Source organism: Hemitrygon akajei, chromosome 1 (genome assembly GCF_048418815.1).
Source record: "Hemitrygon akajei chromosome 1, sHemAka1.3, whole genome shotgun sequence".
Lineage (NCBI taxonomy): Eukaryota > Metazoa > Chordata > Chondrichthyes > Myliobatiformes > Dasyatidae > Hemitrygon > Hemitrygon akajei.
The window spans coordinates 75,314,051-75,341,761 of record NC_133124.1 but is presented as its reverse complement, the minus strand read 5'-3'; the positions used below and the strand labels follow the sequence as shown (position 1 = coordinate 75,341,761).

The 27,711-nt window shown below is 42.3% G+C and overlaps 1 long non-coding RNA gene across 1 annotated transcript; it reads left to right on the top strand.

Annotated features, from left to right (window-relative positions):
* Nucleotides 1–1,469: 1,469 nt before the first annotated feature.
* Nucleotides 1,470–24,784, top strand: LOC140731612 (uncharacterized). Its single transcript, XR_012099878.1, has 3 exons — nt 1,470–1,569; nt 17,799–17,996; nt 24,596–24,784. It is a non-coding gene; the product is annotated as an uncharacterized lncRNA (long non-coding RNA).
* Nucleotides 24,785–27,711: the final 2,927 nt, after the last annotated feature.

Genomic DNA, 27,711 nt, shown 5'->3' with positions numbered 1-27,711 from the left:
TCCCAACGGTGCGACTGTGAGGCGTGCGCGCGACTCGTATTGGCGGGAAAGCAGTTCTCCTCATCCCAACGGAGGGACTGTGAGGCGTGCGCGCGACTCGTATTGGCGGGAAAGCAGTTCTCCTCATCCCAACGGTGCGACTGTGAGGCGTGCGCGCGACTCGTATTGACGGGAAAGCAGTTCTCCTCATCCCAACGGAGGGACTGTGAGGCGTGCGCGTGACTCGTATTGGCGGGAAAGCAGTTCTCCTCATCCCAACGGAGGGACTGTGAGGCGTGCGCGTGACTCGTATTGGCGGGAAAGCAGTTCTCCTCATCCCAACGGTGAGACTGTGAGGCGTGCGCGCGACTCGTATTGGCGGGAAAGCAGTTCTCCTCATCCCAACGGTGAGACTGTGAGGCGTGCGCGCGACTCGTATTGGCGGGAAAGCAGTTCTCCTCATCCCAACGGTGAGACTGTGAAGTGTGCGCGCGTGACTCGTATTGGCGGGAAAGCAGTTCTCCTCATCCCAACGGTGAGACTGTGAGGCGTGCGCGCGACTCGTATTGGCGGGAAGGCAGTTCTCCTCATCCCAACGGTGAGACTGTGAAGTGTGCGCGCGTGACTCGTATTGGCGGGAAAGCAGTTCTCCTCATCTCAACGGTGAGACTGTGAAGTGTGCGCGCGTGACTCGTATTGGCGGGAAAGCAGTTCTCCTCATCTCAACGGTGAGACTGTGAAGTGTGCGCGCGTGACTCGTATTGGCGGGAAAGCAGTTCTCCTCATCCCAACGGTGAGACTGTGAGACTGTGAGGCGTGCGCGCGTGACTCGTATTGACGGGAAAGCAGTTCTCATGCCAACGGTGAGACTGTGAGGCGTGCGCGCGACTCGTATTGGCGGGAAAGCAGTTCTCCTCATCCCAACGGAGGGACTGTGAGGTGTGCGCGCGACTCATATTGGCGGGAAAGCAGTTCTCCTCATCCCAACGGAGGGACTGTGAGGTGTGCGCGTGACTCGTATTGACGGGAAAGCAGTTCTCTTCGCATAACTGTGAGTTTTGGATGCCTATAAGGAGACATTGGTAGAAAAAGGTTTCCTGCCTAACTGTGAATCTGCATTTTCTGAAGACGTATATAACGAGGATATGGAGTACTGGAAATCCTAATACGCTGCAAAATGCCGAAAGGATCTCGGGCCGAACTCTTTATTCCTCTCCATAGATTAATAAAGCCTGACCAGCTGAGTTCCTCCAGCACTTTGTGTGTGTTACTAAAAGGGGCTTTATTTGTCACAGGTACAAAAGTTAATTTTATGACAACATTTTTGTTTTAATTAGGGCTTTGCAGTTTGGCTGATGGACTGAAAGCTGTAGTGTAGAGATAGCATCGAAAGAGTACTAGAACTTTCTATGAACAGCCTGGAGTTAATGTGGGAGGAGGAGATAGATGACCCGTCCCCTTGGTGTGGCCCGGTGTGTGGTTACGGGAATAGACGAGCGGAACCGCCGGAGCGCGTAGTGCCGAGCCCGGGACCGGTTTGATGGTCGCTCAAGATGCCGCTGCTGAGACTGGGAACCAGTTCGTGCGTCGGTGAGTTGAGCAGAGTTATTCCCCCTTTGAACCCGGCGGTGACAACAAACGGTAGGGCTGTGCATGGGTTTGGAAGTCAGTCTGGCCATGGTTGACAATGTCGGGGGAGGGGTGGTCCCGGCTCCCGGCGAGAGGGTGCATGTTCTGTAACCCGTCGGCGGAAGAAAATCGACGTTACCAACTTTCCTTGGCCGTCCCACCCCTTTTCCTCGGCGGCCTAAGTGGGAAGAGGAGGGGGCAAGGGGCGCGTCACCTGAGAAAGGAGAAGAAGAGGGGGGGGGGGGGGGGAGGTTACTAAGGGCGAGGAATAGTGGAGGAAATTGGATGAGTGGTTGAGGCAATGACGGGGTGTTTAAATGTGTTGTAAACAAACAGTGATGGAGTGTCGTAAGTGTCCCTGTACGGATGTGCCTAGCTGTACATTGAACACGTAATAATGTGTTCAATGTTGTAAAGTTGGTGAACCAGCAACTAATTTGCACACGCCGACCCCCTAAAATGCTTTGTAATACTAATTCGAGGAATATATTTTAGCCAGGGCTGTAAAGATATCGCCCTACTCTTGATAGTTGTCTGGTACTCTCTGCGTCTAACTAACTGATAACCGTTGCGTTACCGTTAACACCTCAAAATAATCCACTTTGGTTTAGCACTACTCTAGCAGGATGTTGCCGAGGCAATTTAACTCTTTAAATGGCCTGGAATGGTGTTATGGGCAAGAAGACTGCAAGGTGGCTCACTCTGTTGGCATTAATTTGATATGCGAGTTGAATTTAAGTAATTCGGAGCTCTGTTTTAGACCATGTAGAAACATAGAAAACCTACAGGGCCTTCGGCCCACAATGCTCTGCCGAACATGTACTTACTTTAGAAATTACTTAGGGTTACCCATAGCCCTCTATTTTTCTAAGCTCCATGTACCTATCCAGGAGTCTCTTAAAAGACCCAATTGTATCCATCTCCACCACCGTTGCCTGAAGCCCATTACACACACTCACCACACTCTGTGTAAAAAAAACCAGCAACTTACCCCTGACATCTCATCTGTACATACTTCCATGCAGAATCAGGTTTATTGTCGCTGGCATGTGACGTGAAACTTGTTAACTTAGCAGCAGCAGTTCAATGCAATGCATAATCTAGCAGAGAGAATAAAGTAATAAAATAAAAATAATAATAAATAAACAAGTAAATTAATTACGTATATTGAATAGATTTTAAAAAACATACAAAAACAGAAATACTGTATATTTAAAAAACAGGTGAGGTAGTGTCCAAAGATTCAATGTCCATTTAGGAATCAGATGGCAGAGGGGAAGAAGCTGTTCCTGAATCGCTGAGTGTGTGCCTTCAGGCTTCTGTACCTCCTACCTGATGGTAATAGTGAGAAAAGGCCATGCCCTGGGTGCTGGAGGTCCTTAATAATGGGATGCTGTCTTTCTGAGACACTGCTCCCTAAAGATGGTACTTTGTAGGCTAGTGCCCAAGATGGAAGTGACTAGATTTGCAACCTTCTTCAGCTTCTTTCAGTCCTGTACAGTAACCCCTCCATACCAAACAGTGATCCAGCCTGTCAGAATGCTCGCCACGGTACAACTATAGAAGTTTTTGATTGTATTTGTTGACATGCCAAATCTCTTCAAACTCCTAATAAAGTATAGCCACTGTCTTGCCTTCTTTATGACTACATCGATATGTTGGGACCAGGTTAGATACTCTGATCATTATTTGTAATCAGTATGGTTGGACAGGAAAGGCTATTGGTGATGTTCACATCTTGGAACTGGAAGCTCTCAATCTCAGCATTGTTGATGTAGACAGGAGCACATGCACCACTTCCTTTCTGAAGTCGATGACCATCTCACTTATCTCATTGAGGGAATGGTTGTCATCCTGACACTATGTCACAAAGTTATCTATCTCCTTCCTGTACTCTGACTCAACATTATTTGAGATTCGGCCCAGTACAGTGGTATTATCTGCAAATGTAGATGGAGCTAGAGCAGAACTTGATCATGTAGCCATGAGTGTACAGGGACAGAGTAGGAAGCTGCAGACACAGCCTTGTGGAGCTCCATTGTTTAGAATAATCATGGCTGAGGTGCTGCTGCCTATCCTTACCAAATACGAGTCTTTTGGTCAAAAAGTCAAGAATTCAATTGCAAAGGGAGGGACTGGAGTTTGGTGATGAACTTGCTCGGAATAGTATTATTTAAGGAAGAAGTGTATACAATAAAATACAGTCTGATGTAGGTGTCTTTACTGTCTAGGTGTTCCAGAGATGAATGTAGGTCCAGGGAGATGAAAACCATTGTATAACAGTTTTGGTGGTAGACAATTTTCAGTGGTCCGATGTTGTCTTAGAGGATGGTGTGCTATGACCAGCTTCTTGAAGGATTTCATGATGGTAGATGTTAGAGAAACTGGGCAGTAATTTGTCTTTCTTTCAGTACTGGATGATAGTGGTCTTCTTAAAGCAGGAGGGAGCTCCAGTCTGAGGGAGGGAGAAGTTAATAATGGCTGCAAATACCTCTGCCAGGTGATCTGCACAGGATCTAGGGACACAGTCAGCAACGCCATCTTGTTCTGAATTTTCCACAGGTTCACACTCCAGAAGACTGATTTTATGTCTGCAATGGTAACCACAGATCAAAGTGCACTAGAGACTGTCAGGAAGAATGTGACATATCCTTTCCCTTCTGTTTAAAATTTGCATTGGAAGTTCATGAGGAAGGGAGGTGCTGATGTTGGTGATGCTGCCTGACTTTGTTTTTGTTATAGTATCTTAACCATGTTTACAGCTGGACTGAAACTCAATCCTGTACTGATACTGCCCCTTAGCATCTCAGATACCTTTACAAAGGTCATATCTTGATTTCTTATAAAGGTCAGTGCCATTTGAACGGTGCAGATCTCAACTTCAGAAGAGAGTGCATGGTATGGTAGCATTGCAGTTAGCACAATGCCATTACAGCACCAGTGACTTGGGTTCAAATCCGCCACTGTCTGTAAAGAGTTTGTATGTTCTTCCTGAGACCATGTGGGTTAACCCCCCCCCCCCCACATTCCAAAGACATACAGGTTAGTAGATTAGTTGGTCACATGGGTGTAATTGGTCATTATGGGCTTGTTGCTGTAATTCTAAATAAGAAATAAGGAAAAGGTCTCCCTGTTCATCCTTGGAAACATTGCATTCTCTTTTCCTTTTTCTTATGCATGGAATTACAAAAGATTTTCTCTGTATCTCAGTAAACAAAAGATTTTCTCTATTTCAGTACATTTGACAGCAATAAACCAACAACCACAGTTTTAATAAAATTTGTATCCTTTCTTTTCAGCTCAAGGTTTTACTCAATTTCTTCACATAGGACAAAACAATTATCCCAGAATTCAAACTTGATTATTCTCTCTTTATTTCATTTTATTCTCGTTTTGAAATTTTTCCTTTTTTTACAATTTGCTTGGAAAAATAATTCACATCCAATTATTCATGAAGCAAAGGTGCTTGAGGCAGCTTTGATAGCTATTTCCCACAAACATTTGCAGCACAAAAAACACTGGCTTCTAAAATAAAATGAGGCAAATTAGAAATACAGCGAACCATAGCAACTAACGTTAAAGCTTTTTATAATTTAGTGTATCCAATTAAAATAAAGCACTCGTGTTAATTCAATATGAGTGCTAATTTGATAGAGGGTTCTAAATTAAATGTTTATGCACTGTATTCAAACAAAGACAACCTCTGCGGACCAGTTTAAATGAGTGTAGCAGAAGTGGCCAAACTTTCCAACTGATTGATTATAGTTCCAATCGTGGTTCATGTTCAGCTTGAAAGTCTAGTGCAAGTGAACTGTTCCCTTACAGAGGAGTTAGAATAGGAAGCCAACAAGCAAGAACATCAGGGAGTGGAGTAAAGGGACAAAGAAACAGAGCAGTTACTGGAAGTTGGAGAATCCAGTGTTCATACCACCAGGTTGTAGACTACCTGGGCAGAATATGAGGAATTGTTCCTCTAGTTTGTGCTTAACCTCTGCTTGGTAGTGGAAGAAGCTGAGGACAAGCACATTGGTGTAGAGATGAGGAGGAAATTAAAATTGCTGGATTCCAGGAGACATGGACAATTATGGCAGACAGAGCAAAGGAGTTCGATGAAGCAGTCATTTGTTTTTGCCCATGGGAGCATCGGATGCAATAAATAACACTGGAGGATTTGCAGGTGAAGGGCTGTCTCAACTGAAAGGAAGAGGTCCTGGTGAAACTGCTCTGCATCATCTCTTCAGCAATCCCTCTTGAATGGGACACAACACTCCAGCTGTGGCCTGACTACAATGTGTTTCAATCTGCTTTGGCAGCAGACAAAGTTCATTATTCCTAACTCTATGTGGAAGATTAACTCCATCATTGGTGTAAGTCTGGGAGATTTGTGTATGTGTGACAGAGAACACTTGCCCAAACATTAGGTAATTTCATGCATCATTGGCCAGACCTTGGAATCTGTCACAAATAAATCTTAGTTCCTGCTACATAGTTTCACACATGGTAAAGAAAAATCCTCCCAAAGTGAATAGCATATATAAAGTGCTGGTGGAACTCAGCAAGTCAGGCAGCATCTATGGAGGGGAATTCTGGCATCTTCAATCACTCCCCCACTTTCCATAGGGATCTCTCTCTTCAGGACTCCCTTGTCGATTCAGGGCCACATTCAGCCTGTCCTGGTGAAGTGACACTTCACCTGCAAATCTGTTTGGGCTATCTATTGCATCTGGTGCTCCTGGTGCAGCCTCCTCTATATCAGTAAGACCTGATGCAGATTGGGGTACCACATTATCAAAAACCTTTGCTCTGTCTGCTTTAAAAGACAGGATCTCCTGGTGGCTGTCGAACACTCTTCTGTGATTCAAGTTTAATCTGCAAATTGCCACTTCGCATGTGAGATGGCTTTCTGGAGTTCGTACCTGGACTTCTTGTACTTTGCTGGGTTGTCAGTCTGGAGTGCCGCTGATCTGGTCCTCTGCAGTTTGTGGATCTCTTGGTTCATCCAGAGCTTCTAGGTGGGGAAGACAATGATTTTGTGAGGGCACACTCATTCATGAGTGTCATTATAAAGTCTGTGTCAACCATGATGTATTCATTTACGTCCTGTCATGTGTCCTTGAACATTGCCCCAGTCCACCGACTCATAGCTGCCCCTCTGTCTCCTGTGATGACCTCTTTGTTGTCCTTACCCTAGTGCCTTCCTGTTTAGGTTCTGCCTGTGATGGTGCTGATGAAGCTCATGAAAAACATTGGAGTGGTGAAGGCACACAGCGGGTTGGCTGAAATTCCAATTATAGCATCAATGTACAGGAGCTGCTCACCTCCATCATGAGTAATTAAAAGGTCATCGAGAGTCGGTCAAACAGCCAGTTTTCAGATACAATCGGGTGGGAAGAGGACAACCAGATGGTTGGATTTCCTGAAGTGAGGTCGAGGGATGCTGTGCTTGATGGTAGTGTAGCAATAGTTGAGTGCTGGGTCTTCTGGTGCTGCAGGTGATGTTCTGATGGTAGCTGGGCAGAGATTTCTTCAAGCTAATCTGATGTAAGCCCCTGGCAAGGATGTGAACGGTGTTAGGGTAGGCTGTTTCTTGTTTGCTAGTCATGGCACTCAACAGATTGAGTGCGAGCTTGACATCTGCCTTTGATGGTACATAACCTGCAGTCAGGGTCACATTGGAGAACCCTCTCAGTAAGTAGAATGGTGAACACTTAATCATTAGATGTTCCAGGTTGGGAGACAAGACCACTCTGTCTAAGCATCATGGTGAGTTTATCATGATGCTGATACCACTGCCTCTGCCCTTTCTTGTGATATCACTGTTCGATCCACCCAGTGGACTGAGAGACCCTTGGGTTGGGGTGAGGGTGAGTGTGAGTCATATCTCAATGAAACAGAACACAGGAAACTGTCATTTCTCTCTGATACAGTGATCGTGCCTTTAGGTTATCTATCTTGCTCTCCAGTGACTGTACATTGGCCAGGAAGTTGCTAAGAAATGGTGGCCGTGTTCCTCGTCGATTCAATCTGGACTGAAGACCCCCTGCAACATCCTCAGCCCCCAACTCTACTCACGCACAACTGAGGCCAGATTCTGCTCTACCTCCATCTAGAAGTTAGTAGGCCAGATCTCAAATAATAATGAGTCAGAATACAGCAAGGTGATAGAGAATCTGGTGACAACAAGATGCTAACAAGACAGCTGATCAACAACATCAGGGAGGTGGCGCACATGCTCCTGTTTACATCCACAGTGTTGAGGCTGAGAGGTTGGTAGCTTCAAGATCCTTGAAATGAACATCACCAATAACCTGACTTGATCCAGCAACACTGATGCCCTAGTCAAGAAAGCTCACTAGTGCCTCTACTTCTTCAGCATGTCCCCTTTGACCTTTTTTATAGACGCACCACAGAGAACAAAACTGCTCCACGCCTGTCTGTAATAAATCGACGAGAGTTGTATTCAAAGCTCAGCACATATGGAAGCCAGCCTTCTCTCCATGTCTTCACTTCTCACTGCCTTGGTAAGGCAGCCAATATAATCAAAGGCCCAACCCACACCAGATATTCTTTCTTCTTCCAACAACTCCCATCACACAGGAATTGCAAAAGCCTGAAGGTGCGTACCACCAGGCTCAAGGACAGCTTCTACCCTGTTGTTATGAGACTATTGAACAGTTCTCTAGTATGATCAGTTAGACTGTTGACCTGACAGCCTACCTCTTTGTGACTTTGCCTGCCTGCACAATCTGTTTGCTAAAATTTGTAACCCTCTATTCTGCATTGGGTTATTGTTTACTCCTGAAATACCTCAATGCACTGATATGATTAAAGATCTTTATGAATGGCAAGTGGGTATCTGGTGCCTGTCATATGACCATGATGTAATTGAGGCTATACTGGACATTAGGTAATGGGCTTGTGATGGTGGAGTGCCGTCATTTTCCCGCCAGTGGGAGGTCATGAGATAGTTTTTTTTAATAGGGTATAAAAGGAGAACCCCTCCATGTGACATGGGCAGTTCATGGCTGAATTCACCAGTGACTCCATGTTGCTGCGAATTCGATGTTACGACGCAGTTTTATTTTAAAGTGGATATTTACTTTCTGCCTTAAGTTTCAAAGGTTATTGCCAGTAGTTTTGCTACAATACTGCTAGTTAAAATCCAGTGAAGATTCGTCGAAGTTCGGGAAGCTGAAAGATCGAGGAAAGTTGATGACGGCTGTGAAGCAGGTTCGACCTTTATTTAATCTTCGTACAAGGAATTAATAACTGTGTCTGTGTTAACTCCTGCTTTGGCAAAAGAGCGGAGAGAGTTGGATGCAGAGTTTCGCCAAGGAAAGGTCAGTGCCTTTAAGCCATTTTATTTCCTTCGGTCGCAAATCCCTCGGCAAGGCATACTTCAGCTAGGATCAGCAGTAATGTCGCGGAAGAGGATTTAATTCAAGGAAAGTCTCTCCTTTAACTGACTGTAAATCATTTTGGACTTTTTGCAATACTATTTTAAAGAACTGAGTTCGCATTTCTCACTTTAAGAACTGTTCGAGCTGCTGTATTGCAGCTGACTTCCGGTTAAGTTAGTCGTTTGTTTACTTTTTGGGTTTTTTTTAAGTAGTGTTTAATAAATGTTTTATTTGTTAATAAAAACTTGTCTCAATCATATATTCATTGTTGCTGGATCATAACACAAGCAAAACAAAATCTATCTCTGTATTTCACTACATCTGACAATAATAAACCAATTAACCTAAGAATCGAGCTTTCAGGTGGCCCAACCTAGAAAACACCAAGATGTCTGTTCTAACTACCAATTCACGAGCTGATACAACAGCAGCAGCTTGCATTGTCATTACTGAATCCATCATGATTAATATTTACAATTTATCCCAGCATCAGGCAGTTTAGACAAAAGAATCTCTGATTAAATATTTGCTAAAGGTCAGGATATAAAATTTGCTCTCACTGAAAAAATGCAACGCTCAATTACATTGGGTTATCTTGTCTTGTCTCACACTATATTCCAGTATTATTATATGTAACCTCACTAAGGCCACTTAGAACTTCTCTTTTATTCAAACAAACTCCATTGTTCTCAATATTAAGTCAAACACAGCTGTCAAATTTCAGAAAAGAATGATTTTTGTCTTGAAAAATACCGTTGCATTCTGCAAGTTTCATTTGTACACTTCATGGTTTACTATTCAAGTGGTGAGATATAGCTGTTTTAGATTCTTTATGCATAGTTTGTGGACATCACTGGAAAGGCTGGTATTTAATTTTTTTTTAAATGTTGAGTTTATTGTCATATTTGCCAAGTGCATTGAAAAATATACTTGAAACAGCATCACAAGCACATACAAGTCGCATTCACAAGAAAACGTAAACATAAATCAAATACAATTTAATTAAAACAAAAAAGAAACCCAGAGAAATTCATTTTACACTCAGTGTCCACTTTATTAGGCAGCTCCTGTAAATTTCCTCACCATTCTGATACTTGGTCTGAACAACAATTAAATCTCTTCTTCTTACGTTTGTAACGTTTAATGGCAGTTGGCAGAACATAAGGTACATTACTGCCACATACTGATTTGGAGTGTGGAGCAAAGAGGCAGGAAGTATGCCCACTAAATCCCTCCTCCCAAAATCTCAAATAATATCAAAAGGTCTAATGCTTTTTAGAAAGTCAGATACACACTTATATACATTTACGATGCCAGTGATGTCCTCACAAACTTTCCATGTTAAACTGTGTCCGTGCCAAAGATCTCAATTTAGCAATTAAATGTTTCCTTTGCACCTCACAGAAACTGTACTCAAACACGATATGCTGGACTGTTTCTTGACAAGTACACTCCCTACAAATGCCTGTATCATTCATATTAATTTTCAACAATATGTAAATTGGGTCCAATATGTAAATGTGTAAGTATAACTTCTTCCCTCCTTTTATATCCATCTGCCAGTTGAGTTCCCACCATCCTATGAATTTTATACAAATACCTTCCTTTCTTTTTCTTACCCCAATTTGGTTGTCACAGTGATCAAATGGACCTTTTAAATAATGTCTATCACTTCGCTTCCTTCAACCCCAACATGGGCAGGGACCCACATGAAATGTATACCTAAGCCTAGACCCAGCAGCCTCAACACATTTTGTCCAATTTGAAGAAGAATGCTGGCTCAAACAAGAGGAAATCTGCATTTGTTGGAAATTCAAGCAACACACACAAAATGCTGGAGGAACTCAGCAGGCCAGGCCGCATCTATGGAAAAAAATACAGTCGATGTTTCAGGCTGAGACACCTCATGATGTCTGGCCTTCAATTTGAAATACCTGTTTTAATAGATATCAAAATCGAGAATGAATCACAGCATACTTCATTGACCCATTTCAAGGCTATTCTCAGATATGAATACTGATACTATCTGATAATCTTTTCTTAATTGTCACTTGAAACTTTGTAACATAAACAGAAACACCTGAATGACCTGTCACTGAATCTTTTGAACCATTGGTGTAGATGTGTAAGAAGTCATAATATCTGCCTTGAATATATTGCTGAACTCTCTGTGCCACTGATATACAATCACTCCTCATCTTGATCTGTTTCTGAATGTCCAAATCAACAACAGGCAAAGGGAAAAACCATGGAGGACTGACAGAAAGGGGTACACTAGGATCATATTCCACATTAAACAACCCAAGATTCTTTGTCCATTCATTTCCCAGAGGTGAAGACCATATGAATACAGTGCTCCCAACACTCTGCTAATGTTGCCAGTATTGGACGACCAACTGTATGTCCTCTTTTGTTAACCCATTGTTAACTGTAACCTGTGTAAAGATACATCTCCAATTTCTATTAGTAAAGCCAACATTGTGGATGATTTAATAGCACCACAACATAATCTCAATGCTTGAGCTTGAAGTTTAGCTTGAAGTAAGACCATAGGTGAGGCTGACCCATAATCAAAGACAGATATGATTAAAGCAATATACATTTAAGTGACCTCCTACTCACACCCCAATCATACTCAACTAAGCATTTGAACACATTAAGGGTTTTTTTTAAACACTTCTCTGGAATTTTATTCACCTACAACTTCTATGTTAGTCTTGTGTACATCCACATACCTAGAAACTTTACCACTGAGTCTTGTTTAAGAGATTTATCATATAAAATGAGATCAATTTTGGGTGTGATGTTCCTTTTAGAAAATCATTTGAATCTTCGCAACAGAAAACTTGAAACCCTACTGATAAACCAATTCCTCTACTTTAGTGGTTTTCAAACTTTTTCTGCTTATGGCCCATATGTGGCTTTCATTTGTCTCTGTGGCTCTCACCCTGCATAGTCTCCGTTAATTGCTAATGTTTCTTTAGGTCAACTGTATTAATTATTCTAATATACAGTCAATATTTGTTTTAACCAATTATGGGTATTATTGTGTGTTAAATATAATGTTACAGGTACAATTGAAAAATAAAACTATTCCAGAGCTCTGAAAAGGGTACTTTATTTATAATATATAATATTCTTTCAACCAGCAATGAAATGAGCACTTAATATTGTTACTCTGGGTATTTAGTGAAACCCTTGAAACTTATGCAAATTTTTGAGTATCTAATTATAACTTGGTTAATGATCATCGAAGATCACCTATTTTAACAACATCAAGATGGTTTTGAGCTTTTGATAGCAAGTGAAGAGCTTGATTAAAACCACATTTAACTAGATAAGAGGAGGAAAATCCAATTAAAAACAACTTTGTGTTCTCCCAGAGCTGTGGAAACTTATTTTGAACATCACTAGTTATCCAGGAATTTTGTTAGCTGTGTTTGAATTTTGCTTGAGCTGTTATATCACTCTACAGCTCAATAAGACGTTCTTGCAATGTGGTGTCAACTTCGGTCACATTCACCCAAAATGGATCCACCACCCAATCTGGAATATGCATTCCATAATCAGTGTGCAGTTATTTCAAATGATCAAAATAGACAAACAGATCATCTTCCTGCAATTCTACTTTGAGTGAGCAGTGAGTGATCTCATTCCAATGTCTTGTCTTTGTTGTCCCTACATGCTGTGTCCAAGTGCTTCCTCAGCCTCCATGGCTGTGGTGAACTACATATACCTGTCTGGACATGCCCCCCTGCTAACTGCTCCTGTGGCTCCTGCCACAGACCCCTGTATAAAGGTAATTGGAGACACCGCCCTGGCCTCAGTCTCCAGGATGCAGTGTGGTGGTCAATTGCTGCTTGTTCTTTCTTCCAGCCAATAAAAGCCTGTATCTCGCCTCACGTCTCCAAGAGTTATTGATGGTGCATCAATGGCTGCATGTTTTCATCTGAAAGTGTAGTCACGCAAAGTAGACCTAGTGGCATCCTTTCGTCCTGTGTGGATGGAATAAAACCATGGTCAGGATACACTGTGGAATATTGTTGAGATTTTATCTTCGATGCAATAGCCATGAATAATCTGATATAAAACAATAAAGGAAAATTAAAAACATCTATAGGTATATATCTATATAGATAACAGTAACAGCAATACAACTGTGTGAGTAGGATCTATAGAAAACTAGTAAGCATAATTATAAGTACAATCTCATGTGGAAAAGTATCAGTGCTGAATATACATGTAAAAATAAAACTAGCTTTTAGGCAATATTTTTTAAATACAATTTTTTTTGCAAATATTTTAAAAATGTTATCTTATGCAAGTTCTATGAGAAAATAAAGAGTGCGTAATCACCAAGAAAAGTGAATTGAGCTTCCTTTAAAATATGACAAGTAAAATTGTAGTGGTAGATAGTGAAGCAGGGGTAGATCTTATGCATTCTCACTTCTCTGCAGTTTAGCATTTCCTGGCAAATAACCCCACTGCTGTAACTGCAGCCATCATATCACATTTTATAAGTGGGTCAGTGGAAGGCAAACAGAACAAGCATCCTGCTTCAAATTCAGTGATTGGCTTTGCTGCAGATACTGTAGCCCCACCCAATTTGCACTGTGTGATTTGGGGGTCTCAGCAGTCAGCCCTGCAGGGTGTGGATGGTGAATCGTGCACGGCCAAGCAGAAGCAGAGATAACGATTGACATGCTGCACACCCCTCCCACACACGGGCGAAGCTGTTTTGCTGCTTCATTTCCATCATCTAGCATATTTTCCCATTCATTTCATTCAGGGATTCATTTCAATTACACACATTTCTTGTTTTACTCATACATTTTGAGAAAGTAAGGAGGCATGGGATTCAAGGGGACATTGCTCTGTGGATCCAGAACTGGCTTGCCCACAGAAGGCAAAGAGTGGTTGTAAATGGGTCATATTCTGCACGGAGGTCAATGACCAGTGGTGTGCCTCGGATCTGTTCTGGGACCCCTACTCTTCGTGATTTTTATAAATGACCTGGATGAGGAAGTGGAGGGATGGGTTAGTAAATTTGCTGATGTCACAAAGGTTGGGTGTGTTGTGGATAGTGTGAAGGGTTATCAGAGATTACAGTGGGACATCGATAGGATGCAAAACTGGGCTGAGAAGCGGCAGATGGAGTTCAACCCAGATAGGTGTGAGATGGTTCATTTTACTTGGTCAAATATGATGGCAGAATATAGTATTAGTGGTAAGACTCTTGGCAGTGTGGAGGATCAGAGGGATCTTGGGGTCTGAGTCCATAGGACACACAAAGCTGTTCTACACGTTGACTCTGGTTAAGAAGGAATACGGTGTACTGGCTTTCATCAACTGAAGGATTGAGTTAATGTTACAGCTTCATAGGACCCTGGTCAGACCCCATTTGGAGTACTGTGCTCAGTTTTGGTCACCTCACTACAGGAAGGATGTGGAAACTAGAAAGAGTGCAGAGGAGATTTACAAGTATGTTGCCTGGATTGGGTGGGGGGGGGGGGGCATGCCTTATGAGACTAGGTTGAGTGAATTCAGCCTTTTCTCCTTGGTGCGACAGAGGATGAGAGGTAACCTGATGGAGGTGTATAAGTTGATGAGAGGCATTAATCGTGTGGATAGTCAGAGTCTTTTTCCCAGGGCTAAAGTGGCTAACATGAGAGGGCTCAGTTTTAAGGTGCTTGAAAGTAGGTACAGAGGGGATGTCAGGGGTAGGTTTTTTATGCAGAGAGTGGTGAGTGTGTGGAATGGGCTGCCGGTGACTGTAGTGGAGGCGGATATGATAGGGTCTTTAAAGAGACTCCTGGATAGGTACATGGGAGCTTAGAAAAATAGAGGGCTACGGGTAATCCTAGGTAATTTTTAAAGTAAGTACATGTTCGGCACAGCATTGTGGGCCGAAGGGCCTGTATTGTGCTGTAGGTTTTCTATGTTTCTGTTTTATTATACATTTTCCAATCATATCTCATATAAACATAACCTTGTATCCTAAAACTTAGACACAATTTCAACCAGGTTTCCTTACACATAACATCAGGTTTATTTGGTAAATCTTTAATAAATTTCTTATAATATTGACCATTAGCTGACAGGCTTCTAGCATTCCATTGTAAGGTTAGAAAAAAACATTAACAACCCTGCTTTGAAGTCTGAGTATTAGTTATTCTTTGTAAGGCTTCATTAATTACTTCTACAGTTACTTTTTTATCTCAATATTTTTCTGCAGCTTTTAATATAATTGTTATAATTTCCATCCTACTTTTAGTTTGTGTTGCACAATTTACCACATCTGCCATGAAAGTGCCAAACTAATATATCATCAATCAGCAAATCATCTGTTATACAATCATTCACTTTACAAACTGTCTGTATTTGGATATTAATGCATCCCAGTGACAGTCTTCCATATTTTCTGCAGAGCCTTTATATGTGATATGTCCATTTCCACCCCAACTCCCACACATTTGCACAGCTTTCTTACAAGCAGGACGTAATTCTCCACAGTTGCTATGTTTTAGCCTAACACCTTCTCCACAACTGCCATAATCGTATTCTGCACCACATCTACCACACTGCTTTTTTACCCTTCCACAAAGCTGCTACGTGATCAAACTTCTGGCATGGAAAATGTCTCAGAGGGGGTGGCACATACACTTGAACCATATCACTTAGACCATAAAACATAGGAGCAGAATTATGCCATTCACCCCATCGAGTCTGCTCTGTCATTCCATCATGGCTGACCCCAGATCCCACACAACCCAATACAGCTGCTGTCTTGCCATATCCCTTGATGCCCTGACCGATCAGGAAACTATCAACTTCCACTTTAAACATACCCACAGACTTGGCCTCCACAGATTCACTACTCTCCGGCTAAGCAAATTCCTTCTTACCTCTGTTCTAAAAGGTCTCCCCTCAATTTTGAGGCTGTGCTCTGTAGTTCTGGATACCCCCACCATGGGAAACATCCTCTCCACATCCACCCAATCTAGTGCTTTCAACATTCAGTAGGTTTCAATGAGATCCCCTCACATTCTTTTAAATTCCAGTGAGTACAGGCCCAAAGATGCCAGACACTCCTCATATGTTAACCTCTTCATTCCCAGAATCATCCTCATGAACCTTCTCTGGACTCTCTCCAATGTCAACACATCCTTTCTGAGATATGGGGCCAAAACCTGTTGCCAGTACTCTAAGTGTGGCCTGACAAGTGTCTTCTGAAGCCTCAGCATTATTTCCTTGCTTTCATATTCTATTTGCCTTGAAATTAATGCCAACTTATATAGCCTAAATTAGTACCTCATCACCTAAACGTTTTGCAGCTATAATATCTCATGCTTTTATGCATTGAGTTGCTGCCACATGATTGGCTGATTAGATAATTATGTTAACAAGCATGTCTATAGGTGTACCTAATCAAGTACCACTGAGTGTAGTGCAAAGTATTTCAAAGCCAGCGTGATCTGGAGGAGGTCAGCTGCTCAGAAAGCAGCTATGGAGGGAAATAGACTGTTGACAGTTTAGTTCCCTCTATGAATGCTGCCTGACCTGCTCAGTTCCTCCAGAATTTTGTGATTGTTGCTTAAGATTTCCAGCAATTGCAGAATCTCTTGTTTGGGGATGAAGGTTGTGTCGGCATGTTCAAGAACTGGATGGCTGAAGGAACATAGCTGTCTTGAACCTGGTGGTGTGGGACTTCAGACTTTTATATCTCTTGACCAATGGTGGCTGCAGGAAGATGGCCTTTTCTGGATGGTGTGGATCTTTGATGATGGATGGTGGTTTCTTGAGGTAGCAGCACCTGTAGATACTAGCAATAGTGGAAGGGATGTGCCCATTGTGTATTGGACTGAGTTCTCCCCTTCCTGCTATTTATTTCTTTCCTGCAGATTACAAATTGCCATACCCAACCAAGATACAATCACTTGGCCTAATTTCTGTAGAAGTTTGTTAGATTGTTCCGTGACAGCTGGATCTCCTTAATGTTGTATGTATATGCATCCTCTGTGTATGTACAGTACATACCTTGTATGTAAGCTCCTTGTACAGAGTCATAGAGACAGAGAGTGTTACAGCACAGAATCAAACCCTTTGGCCCATCTCATCCATGCCAACCTATTTTTTTGTTGAGTCCCATCGACCTGCACCCAGACCATAGCCCTCCATATACCTCCCATCCATGTACTTCTCCAAACTTCTCTTAAATGCTACAGTTGAACTTTATTCACCAATTGTGCTGGCAGCTTATTGCACACTCACACCACACTATGAGTAAAGAAGCTTCCCCTCAGATCCCCCTTAAACATTTCACCTTTCATCCTAAACCTATGACCTATAATCCTCGTCTCATCTAATCTGAAAGGGAAAAAGCTTGCATTTATTTATTGTATCTATCCTCCTTATAATTTTGTTTACCTCTATAAGACATTCCTTTATTTGTCTGCTCTCCAAAGAATAAAGTCCTAACCTATTCAAGCTTTCTTTTTAATTCAGGTTCTCTAGTCCTGGCACATCTTTTTAATTTTTATTCTGCACTCTTTCAAGATTATTGATAACTTTCCTATATGTGGTGACCAGGGATATAGCTGTGAGTGGAGTGTGGTTAACTCAGACCAGGAGCTCAGTTCTGGGGTGAATTCAGATGGGCATTACATGCTGGCATTGCTGATGGCATCTACTCTCTCTGAATAAACACACCAAAAGAAACAGAGACACTGTTTCATGTTGATGACATTTTGCTTTTGGATTATGCTGTTTACTCTCTCTGTTTGCTTTCAGAAGTCCCAGGCGACCATATGGCTGGCTTCTGCTCTTGAGCTCCCAACAAACTGCCAAATAAAAGTGTGCCTATATCGAAAAGTCACTTGGAACGATAGCAAGCAGAACTCAAGACTGAAACTACAGCAGTATGATAAATATAGTCAGTGGATAGTTGCAAAATGCAAATGCTTTCAGCAGTCAGAAGAGACGTGGTTGGTGAGTAAGTTACCCAATCAAACTTTAGAAAGGGTACAGAAGAAGTTTACTATAGTGGATTAAAAAATTCACTGCAACACTGGAGAATGAAGGGAGATCCAATGTAGATATACAAAGTTATGAGGGGTATAGATAACTATGAATTTTATTTAGTAAGTACTTGAGACCTATTGCCAGGGGGACAAGTGGAAGTTGTTTCAACAGAGCTTTCAAAAAAATAGTTAGATCTATTTGAAGAGAAAAACATAACAGTTGTAGGAGTGGGACTAACTGAATTGCTTTTCCATAGAGCTTGAGTGGACTTAACAGACCAAATGGTTTTAAATCCAGATAATGATCTTGTACATAGCCATTAAATGCAGTTTGTTACACATTTTGAGCTAACTACCCGTGGAACTTCTGGTTTTTAATCAACAAACTTTAGTCTGAAAAGAAATCATACCAGATTGTTCCATGAAACCCGATCGTTTCAAGTCCTGTTGGGACTGTGAGTATATCCAGTGGTTCAATGAAATGCAAGGTTAGTGCTGAAATCTGGTATCTAATTAGTGAGTTGGCTAAGGATGAAATGGCACAACGTTTCATTGCCTTGGAAGTTTCATGAATGATTATTCACCTTGTCAGGTAGTTAAATGAGGTCGGCAGATCTCTCGAGAATGCAGCTTTCACATGTTCTACTGTAGGGATTACAATTGACACATAGGGTGGCCTTGCCTTCCTGTTTTACCAGGTGACAAAGCAAAATTGTGCAGATGTTGAACAACTGGAATAAAATATTTGACAATGGAAATTCTCAGTAGTTCACCTGGAGAGACAAACAGATTTAAGATTTATATTGGTGATCTTTCATTCTCCCCTATCCACCTTATCATCTTTTAATCTATCACCAATATTCTCCAGAGATTAAGCAGTATCTTCTTAAAATTTAGCAGTCATCAATTTTGCATTTTATGGTTCTAATACATAAAACTATATGAATATAGAAGAGACTGCAGATGCTGAAATCTGTATCAATAAACACACTGATAAAGGAACTCGATGGGTAAGGCAGCATCTGTGGGGAGAGAGGAGTGTTGAGCCAAGATCCTTTACCAGGACTGAAGGCTATGGAAATTATGTCACAGTTACAATTGTTGGTGAGGCTGCTCTTAGAGTACTGTGTGCAGTTAAACTGGAAAGGTTTCAGAAAAGATTTATGAAGATCTTGCCAAAACCAGGGGTTCTGCATTAAAGGGAGAGGTTAGTCAGGCTAGATCTTTATTTCTTGGACCATAGGAGAATGAAGGGCAACCTTTCAGAAGTGTTTAAGATTGTGAGAGACTTAGATAAGGCAGGTGGTTACAGACTTTTCACAGGATTGGGGAGTTCAAAACTAGTGGGCACAGATTTATGGTGAAAAAGGAAACATTTTAAAGAGCCCTGATACAGTGTTGAGTATATGGAACAAGCTGCGACAGGAAGTGGCTCAGGCAGGTACAATAGTTACATGTTAAATTCAGAATCAGGTTTATTATTACTGACTTACATGACATGAAATGTTGGGTGAACTCAGCATTTCAGGCAGCATCTATGGAAATGAATAAACAGTTGATACTTTGGGCTCAGACTCTTCTTCAGGATGGCAAAGGAAGAGGGGAAAACACCAGAATAATAAGATAGGGGAGGGGAAGGAGTATAGCCAGAAGGTGAAAGGTGAAGCCAGGTGGGTGGGAAAGGTAAAGGGCTGGAGTTGAAGGAAACTGATAGGAGAGCAGAGTGGACCTCAGGAGGAAGGGAAGGAGGGGCAGCAGGGGGAGGTGACAGGCAGGTGAGGAGACGAGGTAAGAGGCCAGAGTGGTGAATAGAAGAAGATGGGGTGGGGAAGGGGAGAGAATTTTTAATCGGAAGGAGAAATTGAATTTCATGCTGTCAGATTGAAGGCAACCCAGATTGAATATGAGGTGTTGCTCCTCTAGCCTGACAGTGGCCTCCCTACTAATCTCCCTCCTGGCATGATGCATCATTTCACCTGTGACTCTGCTGGGGTCTTCTATTGTATCCGATGCTCCCGATGCATTGGTGAGACCTGTCGTAAACTGAGGGACTGCTTCATCGAGCACCTCTGCTCCATCCACTGAAAGCAGAATTTTCTGGTGGCCAATCATTTTAATTCCTATCCTCATTCCCATTCCAACATGCCAGTCCATGACCTCCTCGTACCATGATGAGGCCTTTCTCAGGATGGAGGAGCAACACCTCATATTCCGTCTAGGTAGCCTCCAACCTGATGGCATGAATATCAGTTTCTCCTTCCAGTAATTTTTTCCTCCCACTTCCCTCATCTTCTGTTCCCCACTTTGGCCTCCTACCTCTTCTCACCTGCCTAACACCTCCCCCGATGCCCTTCCTTCATCCCTTTCTCCCATAGTCCACTCTCCTCTACTATCAGATTCTTCCTTTCACCTTTACATTTCACCTGTCACCTTCCAGCTGTCCTCCTTCCCTCCCCCACCTTTTTATTCTGGTGTTTTCCCGCTTCCTTTCCAGTCCTGACGAAGGGTCTTGGTCTGAAACTTTCAGTGCTTAGTCATCTCCACAGATGCTGCCTAACCTGTTCAGGTCCTCCAGCAATTAGTGTGTGTTGCTTTAGATTGCCAGCATCTGCAGAATTTCTTGTGTTATATGACATGAAAGTTATTGTTTTGCAGTAACAGTATACTGCAAAGATATAAAATTTTTAAAAGTGCAAAAGAGAGAAGCCCTCAGATAGATATATGAAGGGTTGAGTTTGGAGGGGTATGGTTCAAATGCAGGAAAGTAGGTCCAGCTGAGTGGGAAATGTGGTCAGCATGGACTGGTTGGGTTGAAGGGTCTTTCATTCGTGTGGTATTGCTTACTGTCTCTCTGACTTTATAAGGAAGAACTTGCTCAACCTGAGTGCTTGGAACTTAGAATACACTGTCTGATGAGATGGTAGGGCCAGAAACTTAGAGGGTATCTAAGGAAGAATATTTACTCCTCAAACAGTGGTTAGAAACTGGAATTCACTACCTGAGGCAGTGGAGGCAGACTCTCACCACATTGAAGTACTTAGAAGAGCACTTGAATCACCAAGACGTGGAAGGTTATGGACCAAGTGCTGGTAAATGACATGTCCTTGATGAGAAACACACACAGTGGAAATGAACAGTTAACTTTTCTGGTAAAGACTCTTCATCAAGACTATCATTTCCCTCTAGAAATGCTGCCTGACCTGCTGGGTTCTTCTATCATTTTGTGTATGTTGTTCTAGATTTCCCACAATGGTAGAATCTCTTGTATGTCCTTGATGAGCACTTGATGGTGTTATGATACCAGCCCCCTCCTTTGTGAGAATCGCAAGAGCCCTAGTGAAGGGGGGGGGGGTCAATGACCCAAGAGAAGAGAGAGACGTGCTGAATAGACACAGGAAATGGGAGAGAGAGAGACGTGCTGAATACTGCGTTCCACCGGGATGCAGAATAAGGCGATCTTGACTATTGTCTCATGAAGACCACGTGTAAAGCCCTCGGGCAAAGTGGGCTGGTTGAGAGAGAGATTGACACCTGCAACATGATTGACACCTGCGACCCCGGGAGGAAGTATAAAGGAGGGTCTGGGGGGGACGACCCCTTCAGACGCACCAAGGAGACACGATAGCGATCCCGTCGTAGCGGGAAGCCATTCTGAAGGAAGCCACGTGCGTTAGATTCTGAATCTAGAGTCTGTGGCTGGAATCACGGAAAACCGCTTTTTTTTAAAAAAAATTTTATTAGTTTTTCAAAACATTTTACAAAATTAAAAACCCCAAATCCCAGTGAGGAGCATTAATACAGAGCAAGGTTAAGCATACAATAACAATATGCTACAAAGGAAGAGAATTTAACAAAAAAGCACCTAAATTAAAGACAAGTGAGCTTAGTGTCCTCCCCAAACCCCACAACACAAGAAAAAAAACAACAATTCCAGACCAACCACCACACAATATAGAGAGTATAAGTCCGGACAGTCAAACTCCCAGACTGTGAATACACTTAGCAACAGAGGATAATAATGCCTACTACCAGAAAAAAAAAGGGAGCTGAAAGCAAGGGACCGAAAAGAAAAAAAAACCCTAGTCAAGAGGAAGGTTATGAAAGTACTCGATAAAAGGCCCCCAGACCTTATGGAACTTTAAATCCGAATTGAGAACTGAATAATGAATTTTTTTGAGGTCCAAGCAGGCCATAATGTCATTAAGCCATTGCGCATGAGTGGGCGGGGCAACATCTCTCCATCTAAGGAGGATCAAGCGTCTCGCCAGGAGAGAGGCAAAGGATAGTATTCGGCATTTGGTCGGACCCAGACATAAATCTGTCTAGCCCCAAAAACCGAACAATGCAATTAAGGGGTTAGGTTCTAGGTGCTGATTCAGAATACCCGATAGTGTAGTGAAGACATCTTTCCAGAATTTCTCCAAGCTAGGACAGAACCAGTACATATGGATGAGAGAGGCCACACCCCTCTTGCATTTATCACAGAGCGGACTAATGCCAGGGTAGAATCGAGATAGTTTAGATTTAGACACATGGGCTCTATGAACAATCTTAAACTGTAAGAGACAATGGCGAGCACAAAGAGAGGTTGAGCTAACCGATTTGAGAACTGAGTCCCAGCTCTCCTTGGATAAGGAGATATTTAAATCCTGCTCCCAGGCCATTTTAATTTTATCCACAGGGGCCCGTCGTAAGGCTGCTAGTTTATCTTGGATAATTGAAATTAAACCTTTACCTAGTGGATTAATGGAGAGAAATAGGTCCATAGCATTTTTCGCAGGCATTTCAGGAAAGTTAGGAATTAAAGGAGCAGTAAAATGTCGGATTTGGAGATATCTGAAAAAGTGAGCGTTAGGCAGGTTGAACTTAACAGAGAGCTGTTGAAAAGAAGCGAAGCGGTTATCAATGAAGAGATCTTCAAAATGTCTAATGCCCTTCCTGTACCAAACATGGAATGCTGAATCGAACGTGGTAGGTAAAAAAAGGTGATTATGTGCGACAGGGCTAGAAATGGAAAACCCCTGGAAACCATAGCATTTCCTGAACTGAGCCCATATACGCAAAGTGTGTCTAACCAGAGGATTAGCTATTGATCTGGGCAGACTGCTAGGGAGTGCAGAGCCAAGAAGTGCAGATATAGATAATTCTTTAGTGGAGCTCCATTGCCACCCAGTTAGGGCACTTAGGTTGACCGTGGAAGAAAGACCAGAAGGCAGCACAACGTATATTAGCTGCCCAGTAATATAAGCGAAAGTTAGGTAAAGCCGTGCCACCCTCTTTTTTAGATTTTTGGAGGTGGATTTTATTAATTCTAGAGCACTTATTCTGCCACAGATATGACAAAATAATAGAGTCTAAGGAATCAAAAAAAGATTTAGGAATAAAAATTGGGATAGATTGAAATAAGTACAAAAATTTGGGGAGAACATACATTTTGACAACATTGATACGACCTACCAAGGACATAGATAGAGGTGACCATTGTACCAGATTCTGTTTTGTAGCATATGAAAGATTGACAAAGTTTTCACGAAAGAGATCTTTAAACTTCCTTGTGACTGTAATTCCAAGATAAGTAAATTGATTATGGACTACTTTAAAAGGGAGATCACGAAATATTAGTTCTTGTGCTTCTTTATTAATTGGGAAAAGTTCACTCTTATGTAAGTTGAGTTTATAGCCAGAGATCTGGCTAAACTGGTCAAGAAGTGAAAACATTAGAGGTAAGGATGTAGACGGATATGAGAGAAAGAGTAGTAAGTCATCAGCATAGAGAGAGACTTTATGCTCAACACCCCCTCTCCAAATCCCAGTCAGTTCAGGACATTTTCGAAATGCTATCGCCAGAGGTTCTATAGCCAAATCAAAGAGAAAGGGACTTAAGGGGCATCCCTGACGGGTGCCACGTTTGAGATTGAATACTTGGGATTTCTGAAAGTTAGTTAGAACAGAAGCAGTAGGACACAGATACAGCAATTGGATCCAAGAGATGAAACTTTGGCCGAGGTCAAATTTTTCTAAGACTGCAAAAAGGTAGTTCCACTCTATGCGATCAAATGCTTTCTCCGCATCAAGGGAGATAACACATTCAGGAGTCCCAGTTGGAACTGAGTATAAAATATTAAATAGACGCCGAATGTTAAAAAAAGGGAGACGGTTTTTAATAAAGCCTGTTTGGTCATCAGAGATAATGGAGGGAATAACGGTTTCTAATCTATGAGCCAACACTTTAGCTAAGATCTTTACATCAACATTGAGCAGAGAGATCGGCCTGTACGAGGAACACTCTGTTGGGTCTTTGCCCTTTTTTAAAAGAAGAATAATAGATGCCTCATTGAAAGAGGGTGGCAATTTGCCGTAGTTAAACGAGTCAGATAATACTGAAAGTAACTGAGGAGAAGGAAGTGAGGAGAATGATTTATAAAATTCCACAGGGAACCCATCAGGGGAAAACTGCTTTTAACTAACAACAGGGAAGCCTGCTCCCCTGATTCCATGGCTTTGCTTCGTAAGGACCCGGGCAAGTGTTCCTTTTCTCACCAATCTCTCTCTCTCTCTCCAACACAGGAAACCCGGCGGTTCCCAAAAGGCTGAAGCCTGCAGACTTCTGAATGACTTTTATATTTCTAAATGGACAATATATAATCCCCTAGACAACGATAGAGCTTATTTCTGATTGATTATTACTATACCTGCGCTTTAGATTGAATATTGATGACGTATGTTATCTGAATGTTTGTATTAACCTTACTTTTGTGCCCCTTTATAAATAAAAACGTTTGAAAATGGTACCATCAGACTTCAGCGGACCTCTCTATCTTTGCTGGTAAGTGATCCAGTTACGGGATACGTAACAACGGTCTTCGTGGAAGCAGCTGGTCAAAGGACTACTGGGACTTTTTTTTTTAAACAGAGTAAGTTAACGGTACATGTCTCAAAGTCAGATTCACCAGCAGCTTGACACTTCATGCTTTCCAGTTAGCACAGTCTCCTTTACTACAGTCTTGTTAATCCTTCCTTTTTTCAAAATTTACCTAATTCTTTTTGAAATTCCTATTGAATGTTCTTCCATTGCCAAAGAGTCATCGAGTAATACAGCATGGAAACAGGCTCTTTGGCCTGACTCATTCATGTTTCAAATCAAGCTAATCCTGTTTGCCCATGTTTGGTCCATTTCATTCTACACTGCTCCTATATATTTATCCAAACATCTTTTCTCAATGCTCTCATTATGCCTGCCTCGATTACTTCCTCTAGCAGCTCATTCCATATATATGTAGCAATTTTTAAGGAAGGAGTTGCCCATCAAGTCCCTTTTAAATCTTTCCTTTCTCACCTTAAACCTGTGGTCTCTAGTTTTTAGTTGCACTGCCCTTCAAAAAAAAACTGTGTGCATTCTTCCTCTCCATGCCCCTCATGATCTTGTACCCACAAAGTTCAATGTTACAGTACTTAAAATAATAAAGTTACCTTTTCTAACTATTTTAAATGACATTTGATTTCTTATTCCCATTATGGCATATATTTAGTTTGCCATCCACCTGTCTCCTCCCTCAATATTTCTCATTGCTTATTGTATTATCGAAGTGTCTATCAGGAATTGAATGGCATAAATTATTCAGCTTCTCACTAGAATCTATGTCTCTCCCACATTTCTATTGTGTCTGTTTTGCACAAGGTTAGATGTGGAAGTCTGCAAATGTACATTAATGTTAAATCACCAGTTGTCCATTTTACCATCCACTTAACTGTTCAAGGTCCCTTTTCAATGCTCTAAAATAATAAATGCCACAGCCCTTCATTCACCTGTCTGGGATTATAAATAACTCATTTGTGGATATTATTTCATTAATTTCTTTAGGCAGCAAATGCATCAGAAACATGGGAGAGCTCCAGACTGCAGTGAGCCACAAATAATTCATGCAATGCCTTTGCAAATAAGTGCCAGTCAGGGTGACAAATAGTGATGCGTTTCTTGACTTGATAACATGGTATTAACCAGCACAATCTAAAAGAATCCCCAGTTTTGCACTTCTAAAACACGAGATGTAAAAATAATCCTATTTCTCACATCTGACGGAGTTAACCCTGAAGAGTAAACTTAACTTGATTTCAGGTTGATTAACTCTTTCATTCCAAATTAATCTATGATGGATCCATTTTCTGGTCTAAACACATGCGAGGTTCACTAATATAATAATGAAAATCCTTCTTTCATAAGTTCATAGGGATGGTTTTTGAAACGGTGTGGGGAGACCAGCGTCAGGTGAGAGCTGGGGACAGGGATGGAGGGAAGTGAGAATTCAAAGACAGTGAATGTAGAGTTGGGGGAAGAAGTCGGGGTCAGAGTTCAGGTCAGAGCACTCCGATTTCGTAGCCTGGCATTCCCTGAGGACGGAGGTCTGTGAGCCCCAAGAATGAGGGCTGGTGATTTCAGTTGTTGAGTCCTGGGGTTGGAGGTCTGAGGTTAGAGAGTCCTGTCTTGGAACTGGAGGCCTGAGGAGGTATGTTAGCTGGTCCTGTGGTTGGAGGCCCATGATTGGCAAGTTCTGGGGTCAAAACCCACAGGTCATCGAGTCTGAGGTTTGAGGCCTGGACATCAGTGATCTGGGGGTCAAGGCCTGGTGATCAAAGTCCCATGATCAGTGAGCACTGAGGTCAATGTCCAGAGGTTAGTGAAATCTAATGGTTGAGGTCCAAAGGTTGGAGCTTTTAGAAGTTGAAGGTCATAGACTGAAGTTGGTGAGTCCAGAGGTCAAAGCCCAAAGGTCAAAGCCCCTGGGTTGGCTTGTCCAGAGTTTGGTGGCCCAATGTTTGTGAGCCTGAGGGTGTGGGGCCGACTCATGGTGACAGTCTGCATGGGGATAAGAAGCCAGTGCATAGTAGTCCTGTGGCCATCACCCTCAACAATAGGCTTATCGCTTAGAATACTGTTGATCTAACAGAGGAAAGTCACAGTGGTTGGGTCTCTGGCACTGAGTCTGCTTCTGTGACTCAGAAGGGGGAAGAAGAGGCACAATGTGGTGATAGGGGTTTGTTAGGGGAGCAGACAGGAGGTTCTGTGAGCGAGAACGATACTCCTGGATGGCATGTTGCCTCCCAGGTGTCAGGGCCCGCAGCATGTTGGATTGAGACCTTAGCAGTCTTAAGCAGAAGGGTGAACAGCCAGAGGTCATAATCCATGTAGGTACCAATGACAGGGGTGACAAGGTTATGCATAGGGAGTTCAAGGAGTTAGGTGCTAAGTTAAACAGCAGGACCACCAGGATTGTGATCTCAGGATCGCTACCCGTGCCACGTGCTAGTGAGCCCGGAACTAGGAAGATCATACAGTTTAACACATGGGTAAGGAGTTGGTGTAGGATGGAGGGCATAAGATTTTTGGATCATTGGGCTCGCTTCCAGGGAAGGTGGGACCTGTACAGAATGGACGGTTTACACCTGAACTAGAAGGGGACTAATATCCTAACGGGAAGGTTTGTTAATGCTGCGCATTGGGGTTTAAACTAGAGTTGTATGGGGATAGGAACCAAAGTACCAGAACAGTTAGTGGAGGGGTTGGGGAGGCAGATGTTGATAAGATCTTAGACAAAGTTAGGAATCAAAAGGTTGAGCATGATGCAACTAGTGTCCTGAGCTGCCGATATTTCAATGCAAAAAGTATTGTAGCAATGGTGGGTGAT